General features: G+C 38.7%; 1 long non-coding RNA gene across 2 annotated transcripts; it reads right to left on the reverse strand.

Annotated features, from left to right (window-relative positions):
- Positions 1-8087: 8087 nt before the first annotated feature.
- Positions 8088-12985, reverse strand: LOC120506518. Of its 2 annotated transcripts, none has more exons than XR_005628527.1 (3): positions 12910-12985; positions 12283-12475; positions 8088-9070 (listed from the first exon to the last, which is right to left on the reverse strand). It is a non-coding gene; the product is annotated as an uncharacterized LOC120506518 (long non-coding RNA). The 2 variants fall into 2 exon arrangements; XR_005628529.1 differs by having other exon boundaries at positions 12283-12429; positions 12910-12979.
- Between the last annotated feature and the right edge of the window lie 2470 nt (positions 12986-15455).

The following is a 15455-nucleotide window of genomic DNA, read 5'->3' on the forward strand; positions in this document are numbered from 1 at the left end:
CCCCTCAGTTGTGACTTTTGAATCTAACTGCTAAAGATGCAACTTGAGGTATTGTTGCTGTACTAATTAAGATAATTACTTAATGCATTACTGTACATTTCTAATACCAGGAAAAACCTTTGCTAATATCCAAAAAAGTTCATCAACTATCTACTTAGCAGTATCTGTCTTCATAGGGTTTCCTCTGTAGTGCAAAGGAATGCTATTAATTTCCAACTAATTATTTTTCTCTAGTACTGACAGTAGTCTGAAGGGGGCAATAGTAACCCACTGAAGTAATTGTGGGACACAGATTCTACATCCTTTGAAGAACACCTCTCTGAGTTACTCAGCCGTGCTGGTAATGATTATCTGTGTTTCCTTTTTTAAAGAATTCTGAATGTATTAAAAAAAAAAAACCAACAAAAAACTTGAAAGAAAATCCCAAAGAAATTGCTATCTGTGCTTAAGAAAACAAGATCTTAAAACCACATTTGAATGGATCTTTACCTGTTTTCAGCATTCAAAAGATTAATATACTTGACTTGGTTTTTGAATGTACAGACTTTGTTACCAATGAAAATTTAAAAAAATATTTTTAAAAAATCACTAAATAAACCAAAATTGAGTTGAACAAAAAAATCTCATTGAAGAATTGAAGTGCAATTTTTGTCTTCCAGACATAGAAAAACATGTAAATGCTCAGCCAACACATTTAACAAAGATTAACAAACCCAGTTACCAGTGATGCCTTGAGAGGATACCTAGAACAGAGGCTAGACAGATCTAAAGGAATAAAGTAGGGTTTTTTTAAAAGGCCTTGAAAGGACACACCTTGGACAATACAAGAGCCTGGCTGTGGCTCCACCCAAGATGGATGCCAGGTCATGAGTTTTCACACTTTCCTAAGTTTTGGTCCATTTACATACTGGGGTTAATTATCCAATTAGAGCTCCAGGTTATGCAGTCCCATCCTCCCAGACAGCTCTCCTCAATTCACTGTGGTTTGCACTTTTTGGGCCTGAAGCTCCAACGCTGTCCTTGGTTGTCAGGCTGGAAAAGGATTGTTTTGTCTGAGTAAACTGTGAAGAGAACTTGCTGACACTTCATATGACGTTTAGAGTTATCCACTAATGCAGTACAGAATCTGGAAAATATGAAAGCTAAATATGAAAGTCTGTTCCACAGAGCAGCTGTCATCACTAACTGGCAGTCCTTGCTGGTTTCCTGGCAGGCCTGGTCAGGCACCCAGCCCTCGCTCCTTGTGACCTTGGGGCCAGCAGTGGCAGGGGAGAGGCTGCAGAGCTGCCCCTTCCTTGCTTGCCTTATTGTGAGGGCTGTCCCTACTGCCATCCCTGCTGGGCTTCCTGCACTGGAGGAGGCTGGAGCTGATTTGACAAGGATTTCCATGCAACCTTTTTCTCCTCAGGATCAGAAAAGCTTTAGATAGGAATCATCCACAACAGGTTTTACTCCTTAATGGGATTAAATTCCCCAAATAATTGTTACCCCCCTGCCCCTGCTACACACACAGAATTTTGTTACCCAGGCCCAATTCTCATCCTGTCACCTCATGGTAACCTCTTACCAGGAAATGTTTATTGCAATACCTCTTCTTTTTCTACATATCATAATTAGTCTTCATAACATATATACTGGAACAAATTTTAACTGAGATGATAAAAACCATAAAATGAATTTTGGGATAACTGCTATCATTCATATTCTACCAGCTTTCTACATTCCCTTTTCAATGGGATTCTGTACCATAAAACTTAAATCCTCCAGGCTTACATTTACTTTCAATTCACTTGATTTTAAATCAAAGTCAAAACACGAGCTGGAGACCTTGTTAGTTCACACTCCTACACTGCAGATGCTGTATGTATTTAAGCTTAAATTTTACAGCATAAATAATTCTCAAAATTAATGCAGTGTGTGCAAATTCGTTGTTGTAATTTGTTTATTTTAAACATCCTGCCCTCTTTGAATATTAACTGATATTTAGAGGGCATTACTGGAAGCTTTTTAACTTTCATTTTCATCCATTTACAATCACAAATTTTTTAACTATAAGGTTGGATTAAGTCACTTAGAGAGAATGTATTAACCTTTTGTTCAGGAAGAGATGAGACATTGCTTGCACCTGCTCCACAAATATGCACTGGGTTTTCTTATGTTAATCAGGCACATTTGAATCTTATATAAAAACTTCAGTGTGGGTGTACAGATACAACTAAGATGCTTACATTTAGTACTGCTCAAACAAGTAGTGGCAATGACTCAGAAGTTCTGTGTACCAAGGAAATGGGATAAATCCTCTCCAACTCTGTCTCTGGTGTACTTGCATGAAAGGCAATTGTGATTGCATGAATGCAATGATCAGAGGCACTTCACTCAGGTATGTGGGGACTGAAGTTGCAAGACAAACAATACGGGCATTATATGCAGCCAGTTACAAAACTTTCTCCATAAATTACTGCACTCTGGTTCTGACTGAACTCTGTTCCTCTCAAAAAAGATATTTTTGAACCTTTTCTCCTTTTGTGCCCTTAGATCGTCTGGTGACTGTTCCTCTTCTGAGCCCGGCTGTTTCGTTCTGGTCACTGAAATGTTAGTGGCACATTCACTGTTTTCTAGCCCATGTTGAGACCACTGCATCCAGCCCATCCAAGGAGAACACCAGTGGTGAAGTTAGTCTGGGGCTGGAGCTCTGTGAGGAGGAGCTGGGGGAAGTGGACTCGCTCAGCCTGGGGAGGGAATGGGCTGAGACCTACCTGCAAATGGCCAGTGCTTGCACAGGGGTGAGGGAGGAGATGGAGACAGGGCCATGGTGTGTGGCAAAGGGTGAGAAACAGAAATGAGAGATTCTCAGGCTGGCCAGAGCCCTGACTGACCCAGCTTGAGCTCAGGGCTCACCCTGCATTGTGCAGCAGTTTTGACCAGAGCCCACCTGTGATCCCTTCCTACCTCATCCTCTGATTCTCAAATCCCTATCTGGAAACTAATCATTATCCAAACATAGTGTGGAAGAATTCTCTAAATTCTCTAAAATATTCCAGCACGGGTTATCTATAAGTGGCAATGCTGAAATCAACCAGAGGTTAAATAAAACATTACACAAAACAAAGGTGTATATAGGGAAAAATTGCCAACACAAATTCTTTAGAATGGGAACAATTAAGAAATTTTAGAATTAGAGCTACAGCTTGAATTCAAAAGAAGTGACTGCAAACACAGACATCAAATCTGTTCGTGATTGGAGAGAATGGGAAGTAATATCAATATCTAGTAATCAAGTAAAATAGGTCAGCTGAAAAGTGCTTCCCTAATATTTGAGCGCAGAAAGGTCAGTAAAGGCAGGTAAAACAAGTGAGAATGCAGTCCTGCATAAACTTGGGCAGAACCAGATTTTTTCTTTTAATCCCAGATTTTCTGTTGCCTTGAAGACCAAAGTTCAAGGCTTAGGAAGCCTACTGATAAGTGCACTTAAAAGCTAAAAGCCCTTGTGGAGTGTGCCTTTGGAGAACGTCCCAGTGCAAGCTGTGTGACTGAATTTTTGTCCCACCCAACTGTCTCTCCTCTGCCCAGGAGTCTTTCTGTGCAATGCTTTCCAAATGCAAAGAATTTGGGATCCCATGATAGGACATCCACTAGAACAAGGAACTCTTACCAAATATTTTGGGATCCCATTATGATAGGACATCCACTAGAACAAGGAACTCTTATTTGAAAATCACACTTTCAGATAATAACGGAACCTTTTTTCTTCACATGAAACTTTTTTAGGATTGAATTTTAGACATTTTATGTCACACCATACAAGTTTCAAAGATCCATTAAAAGAAAACATCTAATGTTATTTTTCTTTCTCTCCTTCCAGAGATATTTTTCTAGCTACTTTAGACTTCCATTACCAGATAAATGATTCCTGTATAAAAAGACAATTTGTGACAGGGCTTGTTTTTTTCTTTTTCATATGGAAACCACTCTATAAACAGAATTTTACATGCATTGCACTCTTCTAGTTTATACAAAGCCAACTGACTTGAAGTTTATCCAGCTCTTGTAATCCAGAAATGCTCTAGTAGATCATATGTTTTCTCAGCTATTAATGTTTGTAGCATCAGCACAAAGTCAGGCTTCTGTTACTTCTTTCTTATATTGGTATTGCATTCCATTAAAAAAACTGATGAATAAAGCATTCACTTTTTAACAGAATAGGTCTTACAGAAAATGTCTGTGCAGACTAAGACAAATTCCACTATACTGTGTTTTAGAAACAGCAGTCAAGGCTTCATTTGCTATTCATAAAATAGCAAATATTTGCTTTTAATATGATGAAACCATGACTGGGAATTTACATTTTTTAAACTGAAGATGGAACTTGAGCAATAGACATAAATTAAAATTATTATTAAATTATATCATTTGGAAAGAAAGGAAGGAAGAGTAAGCAGTGAGTATAAACATAATGTCCATATATCAGCACCTCTCTATTCTAAGCTGCAAGCACAAAGAAAGAGTCTCAATTCACAGCAACTAAATTCACAGAATATCCAAGTAAGTCAAAGTTGTTGCTCTGAAGTAGCACTGGAAAGCACTGACCCTGCCTGAACAGGGAATATCAACAAGTGCTGACAAATCTTAGATAGCTACAGTGGACTCGTCATCAGAAATGAGGATAAGCACATGGCCCCCTTATGTTAAAGTGATTTGGTGGTGCTGTATAAATATCTCTTATCAGAACAGGATTGCTAGCATTCTCTGCTATGTGGGAGAGTTCATTTTCATAATAAAATTAACAGATGTAAAACTATAAAGAAAGATTCTGTAAGCTAAGCTGAACTGTATGAACTCAAAATAGGACTTAAAAATTAATTACATTTCGTAAAGACTGGCAAATCTTGGGCCTTCTATCTAGTCAAACCTTTCATCTTTTTATCCCCACATATTCCCCACATCACAGCTCTGGGCTTTGAACTTCAGCTCCTCAGTTTTACCAGTGATCTTGCTACACACTCTTGAATTCTCAGCTGAAACATTCTTATTATTACCTCTGCTGGGGTTTTTTTTCCTCTTTCTATTCCAATATGTACAAGTCTCTGCCCTCCAAAGCATTTGAAAATATCTCTTAATTCTGCTTTGGTTTTTTTAATCTCTTTTTCAGTTCTAAAATGGAATTATTTCAAAAAACAGCTACAAAAAAATCAGTCTAAGCTGCTGATTTTGTTGAAGGGAAAGGAAAACATCTATGCAGCCATCATGTGGAAACATTTAAATGTGCTGATTTCTTTCACCTAATTAATTACATTGGAATTACATTAATTATATTGGAAAAATATTTTCAAACTTGATGGACTTCTGGAGAAAAACAGTTAAATTGTTTGGAAGTTTATCCCTTTCAATAGGACAGAGCCTGCTGCCAGGTGAAGTTGAGAATATTTACATACCTCTATGAAGCCTTGATTCCAGAAGTGACTCTTTGTATTCCCACTGAAGTTCACAATTGTTGCAGTGTGCTCAGCTCCTCTGAAATTGAGGATATATTTAAGTTTTCTTGCCTTTTTTTTTATCACTTGTAAAACCTGCACAGATGAAGACAGCTTTAATTAGTAAAAATGAAATAGACTATTTAGAGTGGGTTAAGATAGTACAAATGCCATATACTAAACTAAAATACTTTCTATATTAACCCTTAGTGCTTGCAGTGAGAAATTATTGTAACAGAATCAGTGATAGCCACCTTCACAGAAGAAAAGGTCAATGTGATGGTGAACTAACTTCCTTTGAACATAGTTTGGTCAGTCAGCAAAAGAAGTTTTTAAACTGTGCTTTTAGATAGATTTGTTTGCTTCCGTCTCATAGGATGGTGACCTCCAGGACAAGATTTATGTCCTCTGACTGCAAGCCAGATTCCTGTATCCTGTTTATTATTTAATATGTGCTCTGTAAAATAAGCACAATTCAAATGCTTTGCCATTCAGTCAAGAGTCAAGCCCAAGCCCATATTTAGACAGAAAGTAGGTGTTTTATCCAGTGATTATTTAATGATCCTGAAAGAGAACCAATGAAACTTTCTCCCATATGAGACCCCCGTCATCCTGGTTATCATGAATGATAAAAGGAGAGGATCTGTCCCACAGCAATGGGACAGCTAGTGACTGCTGCAGTTTGGAGGGAGAGGTAGTTAAATCCATTTTGGTGAGGAAGAAGTTAACACATGGGTTAACTTCTTAATTTTCTTCCTGGCAGATGCTTCAATACACATATTGTGAAAAGAAGGAAACCCTACCACCTCTTGTTCTGAGGTTAAATGACTACTGTGGCGTTCTGCTCAAAAGGCTGTTGGCCCCCTCAATACAAGATCACAAATGAAAGGAATGACCTTCCTGCAGGGTGAACTGAGGTTTGAACTTGCCCACATACTCCTTAGGCTCAGTAGCAACCACCAAGGGTTTGGATGGTTCCCTGCTCCACTACTCATGGGCTGCACAGTCAGCCTGGGAGCACAGACAAGGCTCCCACTGTCCCGGAATTTGTGTCAGAGCCAGCCACCACAATCTAACAATTTTTACTTGAAGATTCTTCTCCCACATGCCAGTGCATGAAATTCAAGTTTCCAGTAAATCATAAGCATGTTGTTTCTGAGATCCACTACTTCCCTGGATGTGTAGTATGGGTAAGAGAAATAAGAACAAAAGTCAGCAGATGAAAGTAAGAAAATCTCAGCAAAAAGTGCACAATTTTCCATAGGATCTCATTACATATTACAAAATTGACAAATGACACCTAGCAGGTTTAAATTACCCTATTTATCTAAGCTTCTCTTTCTTCATTCATCCGTTGTAGCATGTGAGCCTGTGAAGAAGTGAGCAATGCCCATTTCCTGCACTGGCGGCTATCAGTGTCTCCATCTTGCAGACTCAGTTGCAGCTGAGCCAAGTACTTATGACAAATAGAATCACATTTTTTTAATTGTCTTTTTTGCTTCTTTTTTTTTTTTTAATTTCCCTTTCTGCTTCTATTTTTATTTTCCATGTTCTGCTTTCAAGTTCATTTCTTTCCTGTTTTATGTGCATTTCTCACCTTCTCTCCAACTTTCCAGTTCCCTCATTTCTCTTTTTCCCCTTCCTCTCACATTCACATCTACTTAGAGAAGCATTACAACATTAAAGTATTGTAAAACTACAGAATTAAAAGCACAGCCTGGCTCCAGCTAACCTTGGTCCTTGTAAAACCGCTTTACTTCCTGAGAACCACAATTGGAGAGGCAGAAAACATTCAAGGACATCTGTGGAAGCCCCTCCTACAGCGTAAATGAGCAGAGGCTCAGTTCCCGTAAATGCAGCACCAGCCTCTGCCTGCAGAGACAGCTGCAGAAATGGCAGTTCATGACATCTGATGAAATAGAAGGAATACTGGATTATGGGATTCACAGTTTTTCTGCATAAATAGAAGAGAGACACATCCTCCTACAGAGCTGGGTTGGGGTTTTCTGCATCAAACAATTTGTTAGTTAAACCACATGAAACTGAGGCAAATTAAGCTCGTGCATATAGTGCTGTGGCTGTGCCTATGTTTATGGTCCCGGTCCTGGAGCCAGCTGCACCCACAGAGCCTAGAGGGATAGACTTTCATGGGAACCAGGCTATCCCCATGTCTGAGTCACTCCTCCTGGCAAGTTCTCGGCTCACCCAACTTAGACAAAGTGAGATTTAATGTGTAGGCAGCATGAATTATCTGGGAGTTCTGGCTCAAGGAAGCTAAAAAGTAAAGTCAGTTAAATACCATTCTAGCAAAAATGGATCCCCATTGTATACATGGACATTTGTGAGAGCTTGCAATTACCTTTCAGTCCTTAGCAAAAAGGGTTATTGGCCCATAGACAACAGACATCTTTGAAAGAAGGGTGTTTTTCTTTTAGTACTCCTTGTTTAAGTGGCAGAATATTCTTCAGAGTATGACTAAGACTGCATCTAAACTGCTGGGAAGCTGGGATGGAAATTTCACAAAATTACTTGCATGAGATTCCTGAGGTTTCCCAACTTCATCCAGGAAAAGAACAAGACTGATTTTTCTCACAGAAATGCAAGACTGACCTTCAGTTAAACCAAGATACACAATACCCACAAAAAGCCCAGAAATAAGAGATTAAAGAAAATGTGTTCAAATTTCAGAATAGTCTATTTCCCAGCATTTTACTTCTATATATGCTTTATCTAGCCTGCACTAAAATTACCACCATATGAGGAAGGGCACTCTTTTCCCTCAGCAGAAGTAATAAACAGAATAAAACCTACTCTGGCACAGCTTTACAACTGTAGGCAGATAAAGACATTATTTCCCCCTTTAATCTTAGAAGCAAATAGTAGTAGTGTTTATGGTGGTGACAAACACCCAAATTTAGGTCAGGGGATGAAATAGCTGCAGTGAGGGCTGACAGATCACACTGCAGTTATGCTCCTCTAAAAAGGCACTGCTGTTGGTCGACAAGAAATTGATGTTACACAGATATGTGTGTAAAGCAGCTGATTCTGGACTATCATGGACAGTTATTTCCTAAGCAATTTCTTTATGACAAGAGAGTAGGAAGACAAACAGCAACTATTTGCAGATTTATGTGCTCAACTCATAGATTTTGACATAAAGTTTTGGGGGTTTTGGCATTTTTTGTTGTTGAGCAAGTGAGTGATAATACAAGACAACAGGAACAAAATGTGTTCTTGACCAACTTGCTGTTTCAAAACAACGTTGGGAAGATGCTGACATACCAATATGTATCACTTGTGCAGCAAAACTGCTGAAAGCAACTCAGAGCATCCATTCATCTACAGCACAGTGTCTGCTCCCTGGGTTCCTCAGCAAGAGGTCCTGGTTCCAGACTGCAGGCTTCCTCCAGGGGCAGCGGGCACTGGACCACCAAGATGGGTGCCTCACAAGCCCTGGCTTTGTGCTGGTGTCCTGTTGTTTCACCCAGCTGGGCTCTTGGCCAATACAGTTGATGAGGTGGAAGCCACTGAAGAGGTGTTACACCAATAACCCAGGGAAGCACTGGAGTTCATGGGATGTGACTGAAGTGGTCACACAACTGCAATCCAGAGCAAATGTACAAGTGAGAATTTTCAAACAGGAAAGGGGCAGAAAAGGTGTTTTCTGTAACTAATACTGAACAAGAAGTGAAAACTTATCTTTAACTCAATGCTTATTTATTAAAACCAGAACATTCTGACCCTGCCTTAAAGCAAAGCTTAGAATTTTTCATGGTGAGCAAATCCATGTTTTCATGGGCTTTTGATGGTATTGGTGATTTATGGATGGCTGATCCTAAGTGCCATTTGCAACAAGCTGGAAAGGGATATGGCTGCAAAGCACTGCAGGGCAATTGTAGGAGAGATATAGTCCATCCTCACATCTTCCTTTGTAGGGACTGAATTCTGTATCCTGTGTGATCTCTGATGGTCTCATTAATTTTTGCACTTAAAAGAAGGTTAAGGCAATCTTAAACTCTTTCTGGGGACACAGATTTATTTGCAGATGCTTTTCAATCAAGGATACTTTAGAGGAAGTCCTAAATGTGGTTATCAAATACAATGAAACTCCCCTTGGGAAATGGAAAATTTTTTTCAGTCAACTTAGTTGGAAAATCCAGGTCAGGTTTTATAAATATCAAAGACTTCCAGAGAGCAGCCAACTGCTTTCCACTTCCTTGCCACAGGAAATTTTTGCTGACATGTTGAACAATGACCATTTAGATGAAGTTAATAATAAGTAGGCAATTAAAAATCAGTGTTCTAGGTGCAGTAAAAGTTTCTGCTGAGTGTGCTTCTGTGGTTTAAAAAAAGTCAGCTAACAGGAGTAACTGGTCAAAGACACTTTAAACAGATGCAAGAGCAGAAGAGATGGCTCTCTCTTCATCCTGATTGTCACCACCTCTGCCTTGGCTGCACCAGACTAAATAAATGCAAGATCACATAGCAATTTCAATTCAGGATCTGATCCAATCAAAACTGACCCAAAAGAAAAGAAAAAAGGGAGGGCTGGATGAGAAATTAGTTTCTGTAAGGAGTAGACTCTCTTTTTGGCTTACTATAGGTGATTGGGATTGGAAACTATGGATATCAGCCAGGCTAGGTTAGCTTAAGACAACAATATCCCAAAAATATTGCAATGCAAGGAATGAGATGCAGACTAATCCAAGAAACATTATAGATCCTTTAAGGTAAGTAAATTCTGAAGATTCCTCTGGAATAGAAAGTATCACACTGCTATGCGCTTATGAATGGTGACACTGCACTAGAGGTTTTAGAGAGTGTGACAGACTATTCAGAAACAAGAGGACAAAAAGGAGAAGTGTTTTAAACCTATCAAAGGAAATACACTTCACAAAGTGTCTTATTAAACTGTGCAACTCTTTTCCACAGGAAGTAATTGGGAGAGCACTTAAAAAGGAGTCATGAAATGACGGGACTTTTAGACTTATGACTATGCCATGATTTGGAAGATAGACTGAGTCTTATGCCTGCATTTAGGCAATATATATCAGGTGGGGAAAAAAAAACCTAACCACCTTAATACTGTAGAAGCAGCTGGTCCTAAATCTGGCTTCAGGGGTGTTTCTTACATCCTCCTGTGAAACTTTGGTTTCTGCTTATTGCCAAAGGTCAGTGTCTGTTTGAATATCTTTCATCTGATCATGGGAATGATATTGCTCCTTATCAAAAAAACAATGATATGTCATGGAAGCCTCTACCATTCATAGTTACAGAAAAATTTAGGTAGGGATGATTACAGGAGATCATCAAGTGCAGTGTTTCACTGAAAGCAGGGCAGACTTTACAGTTAGATTAGACTGATCATGGTCTTTTCCAGCTGAATTGCAAGAACCCCCAAGGGCAGAGATCCTACAGGTGCTGAGGTCCTGTTCTGGCTGCTGAACCACCCTCACCACGCATTCGTTGCTCACGTACAACTGGAACGTCCCTTGTCACATGTTTTGGCCATATCCCCTTGTCTTTGTACTGTTCACCTCTGAGAAGGGACTGGCTCTGTGTTCTCTAATCTCTGATGACTGGAGCGATACTGAAAGGTTTCAATCAGTCCAGAAACACACTTCTCCCTTCTAAGATGCATTTTTTTACCTAGCATCAGTACTTAGACATATCTGCACTTTAAAAACTTCAAATTGCAAAACAGAGTAAATGGCATGGAAAAGTAAGACTGCATTTGCCACAAAACTTCTCATACTTTGCCTCTTAAACCTGCCATCAGTATATTTTTGAAAAAGCCATGCTTTAACTCAGTCTATTTGTGACCTCTTGATTTCCAAAAATTCAAATTAGCAAGAATTAGTTTGGCCAAGCATATTAAATGAAATTTAAAACACTTGCTTATACAATTTGTGTTTGGGCCATAATCTCAGGGTGACCTAGAAGGTGCACTGCACTACATTCCTTTAGACTGCAGACTTCTGTCTCTTTCCATCCTGAGGATGGCTCTTTTAATACACTCAAAAAACATGCTTTCAAGATGTCTGTTCTTGACAGTTCAACTTCAGGAAAGATAACTGAAAAGAGGTATTCATCTTTTAAGTACAGGCAAGGATGTTAATCTGGTGGTTCAGAACTGACAGTTTTTCTTTTCAAGTGTCATAGACTTGAGCTCTGATTACACACTCTTCAGAGGCTCCAACAAAAGAATCTCTTGTTTCATCTGCTTCATGCTACTGGCCTATTGTTTCACATACTCATTTTGATAAATTGTACAAAATGCTACCTTGAAATTGAATTTTTGTCATTAACAGTGGAAACAATACCTATGTAAACACTCTTTTACAAAATTCTAGAAGTTTTTAAAAATGTTCTACCAATTTAGTAGGATTCCAAATATTTCTCTCTTACCTGTTTTATAGTCTTCACCATGTTTTATTATTACTCTTATTAAAATAAGAGTAGGACATTTAACAATGCATCAGCCATTCATTAATACTCTCTGGTCCAGATTTCTACATACCAAAAACATTAGTCTCTCCTATAATCCCAGTTTCCAACTTCAAATTTTTCCCAGGGCTTTTGTGGAAAAGATGGGAAAGGCTTTCATTTTGTTTGCAAAGAACAAGAGCAGGTGTGGTGGCTGGTCTTGCTCCTGCTAGTCCTGAACATAACTGTCACAGCCATCCCCTGCTTCACTGTATTAGAATATTAAACATCTAAGTGAGAGTTCATCAAATATGAAAGCAATTGATTACTCATGTGTGCCATGTTAAATACAGTAACTGGCAATATAAATTGTATGCAGAATTACCTCTTAATAGGTCGTGAACATTCAGCTCCCCAGCTAGGTTGTGGGATCACTGCCAAATCCCTCTCTCCTGCTGTTGACAGCTTGTGGCAATGCTGTGCAGAGTCCTTCACACTACATTCTCTTGTGTCCCAGACATTATCTAGAAATCTAGATAGCTCAGTGTTGAAAGATGGCTCAAACCTTCTCCCACTTTCTTCCATTTTGAAAAGAACACAAACCAAAATAGTGTAAGGCAGACATTTCAAAAGCTCCCCAACATACCACCATAAGATCTCAAACTCAGCAAAGCAGTGCTTCTTCTCTTGAAAACAAGGATGTTGTGCATGCTATGGATTTATATAATTTCAAGTGACAAAATGAACACAAAACAACCCCCTTGCAAGTTACTAAGTGCAGTGAAAAAAACTCTGACTCAGGAAACTCCTGAGCTTCAAAGGAGCTGGAGGCTGGGAGTGCATTTAGAGAGCATATTACCATGCTTGTTGATTTTACAGCATTTTTAAGCGTTCAGTTTTACCTGCTGCTGGTTAAAAACCTCAGCTAGACATAGCGTGGTCATTCTCATGCTCTACATCATAATGAACATCATTTCCCTTTCACTGAGTCTTTCTACAATTATCTCGTTACCTTCTTAATTTGGTCTCATTCAAAAATTATGCATATGCATCCATAAAAGACTGCAGAAACCTTGTGGGTGATTCAGCAGTAATCTCACACTGAATTTATCTGCTCTTCCCTATTAAATCAAGCCCAAGGCTGAACAGGTGCCCTGATCATGACTCACATCTACTCACCTGTCTCTCATTTTTGCAGCAAGAGGACTTGGCTAATTAAAAAGGACAACAGCTTTTATAAAGTAGATTTTCATGTTTGAAGAAGAGAATGTTGGAAATTTATAGCTTCTCATTTTATTGAATTAATGGTGAGCTAGAAACAGGAAGGAAAACAGAAATAATCACACATACAGTCTACAGGTAAAGTGTGATCTTCAACTGCTTGCTACCACAGACACTACTAAACAGAAAAGAGGGAAGAATTAAGTTCTGACAAAAAGCTTATATATACAATAAAATACATAGGATATTTCAGTACATTTGTGTTTTGAACACGGAATTTTAGCCTAGGAAATTACCTTTAGATGTGGAAACACATTCTCCTGCATTCTTTTCATTTCTTTATCTGCTTCTACAGATATACTACTTTTTTGGCTGTCAGACAAAGAAAGCAGAGCCTGATTCTGCCATATTCTTGCTTTTTACTTCCCCTCAGGCAACTTGGGAAAAGTGACTTATGCCAACATTGTCACAATTTCCCAAAAGAAGTGATCTTTAATCAATACAAACAAAATCTTGCTATCTGCTCCATCCCTGCTCTGTTATCAGCACCAAGACCATTGTGATTATGAGCGAGAACAAAAGCCTCAACAACAATGTGGTGCTGGAACTTCATTTTGTTTGTAAGGAGGAAATTTTCTTTCCTTTTTCCCAGAGCTTATCTACAAAACCTAAATTAGCTCACTAAAATATTTATTTCTGCATGGTTTTCAGATATGAGTGCCTGAATGATTATTCAACAGTGAAGAATCATGCTGTCTTACCTCACTCAACTGTTTTGATGCTTGGATACAAATGAAGGGACAAAATATTCAATTTTAGTTGAGCAGGAAATAAAAAAAAGTAGATATTATTTCAATGCCATTTAAAAAAACTGAATGCAGTTCTGTTTTAACTCTATTTTATATGTATTTCTGATATTGAAACAAGCAAATGTTTGCCACCATTACAACCATTTGTGGTAATATTTTGCTGTTTGAGCACATTAGTTGAAAGTCAAGTAAATATCACAGCCCTATGCTCTGAAGTTCTCTATTCAGCTGCATGTTAGCAGTAGTACCAAAGGGTCAAGTGCTGTTTTCTGCCCTGTACACCAAGTGCCTGGGAATGTAAAAAGCTAGTTTAATCCACCAGGCTTGACTAGCAAAGAGGCTCTGTGGCTCAACTGGTATCAGTGTCTCAAAGTTACATCACTGTAAAACTGATAGTTTCCATCACTGGAAATCTCCAATAAATATGAAAGAACAACATGAAATATAACAGTTGGAAATATGTGGGAGTGTTCAAGACATGACATCTGTGTTGGAACATCATATGCCACCATTTCAGCTGCTGAGAGCAGATGTCCCATATCTGCCTCTCATTCAAAAGGAAAGGAAAAATATTTAAGAGAAAAAAACCAGCAGCATTAGGACAGATCATTTTAGCTTTTACAGTCATGCACAGCAAAGAGGATTACAGTAAAATGATCTCACTTTCTTACTTTCCTCATATGCTCCTGTCTCTTTTAACACATGGATATAGTATTTATTACTGCAATTACAAAAAAAAAAAGTAATTGTTTTCCTCTTTCAGGTCACATAAGCACCGAGTCCCAGACCCTCCCTATCACATCTATTTATAAAATATATTTTTTTATTTTGAAAAAAATAAATATTCAGATTTAAATGTCCCAATTTCTTTGCATTGCAAAAACTAATAGGTGCCCTCAAAGGGTAAATTTTCAACCTGTCAAAAAACTGTTTCTCTTGTTTCATTTGCAATGAGCCTTAAACATAGCAGAACCAGTGAGAGGAACTAAGGACCTCGTAAACAAGGGGAATTTCCCAACCCTGTATCTCACAGTCACATGTTTGGCCATTCTGTGTACTTCAGCAGCACCAGAAGGACTCCTCAGGTGAGAAGGACAGAGGAACAGGCAGGAGATCCCCTGCTTTTGTACCTGGCAGGTACCCAGGTGCTTGGAACAAAACGCTACTAAGATGCCTGGCAGCTAACAACAAAGCACATTACTCTTTTCACAAAAATTTCCATATTTCTGGTAACATAACTTGCACCTCTTTGGTGGCATTTATAGCATGTGGATCCCAAAAGATTGGAGGCTTATAGGTTGTTGAGCTTCACAACAGACAATGGAACAAGAGAGGGAGTTTCCTTGATATAACCACTTCTCTCACTTCTTTCTTAAATGTGAAGTGGCCTTCAAACTGAGTACAGTGTCAAAAACTCTGTCAGGTTTTGATTGCTAAGTTGCATGGTCTAGATAAAATTCAGACTGGTTGGTTTGACAAAGTTTTTTTTTTTGCCTCATGTTAAAAGGTTTGTGCAGCGCCGGAGGGG

The sequence above is a fragment of the Passer montanus genome, unplaced genomic scaffold (genome assembly GCF_014805655.1).
Source record: "Passer montanus isolate IOZ18808 unplaced genomic scaffold, ASM1480565v1 scaffold103, whole genome shotgun sequence".
Lineage (NCBI taxonomy): Eukaryota > Metazoa > Chordata > Aves > Passeriformes > Passeridae > Passer > Passer montanus.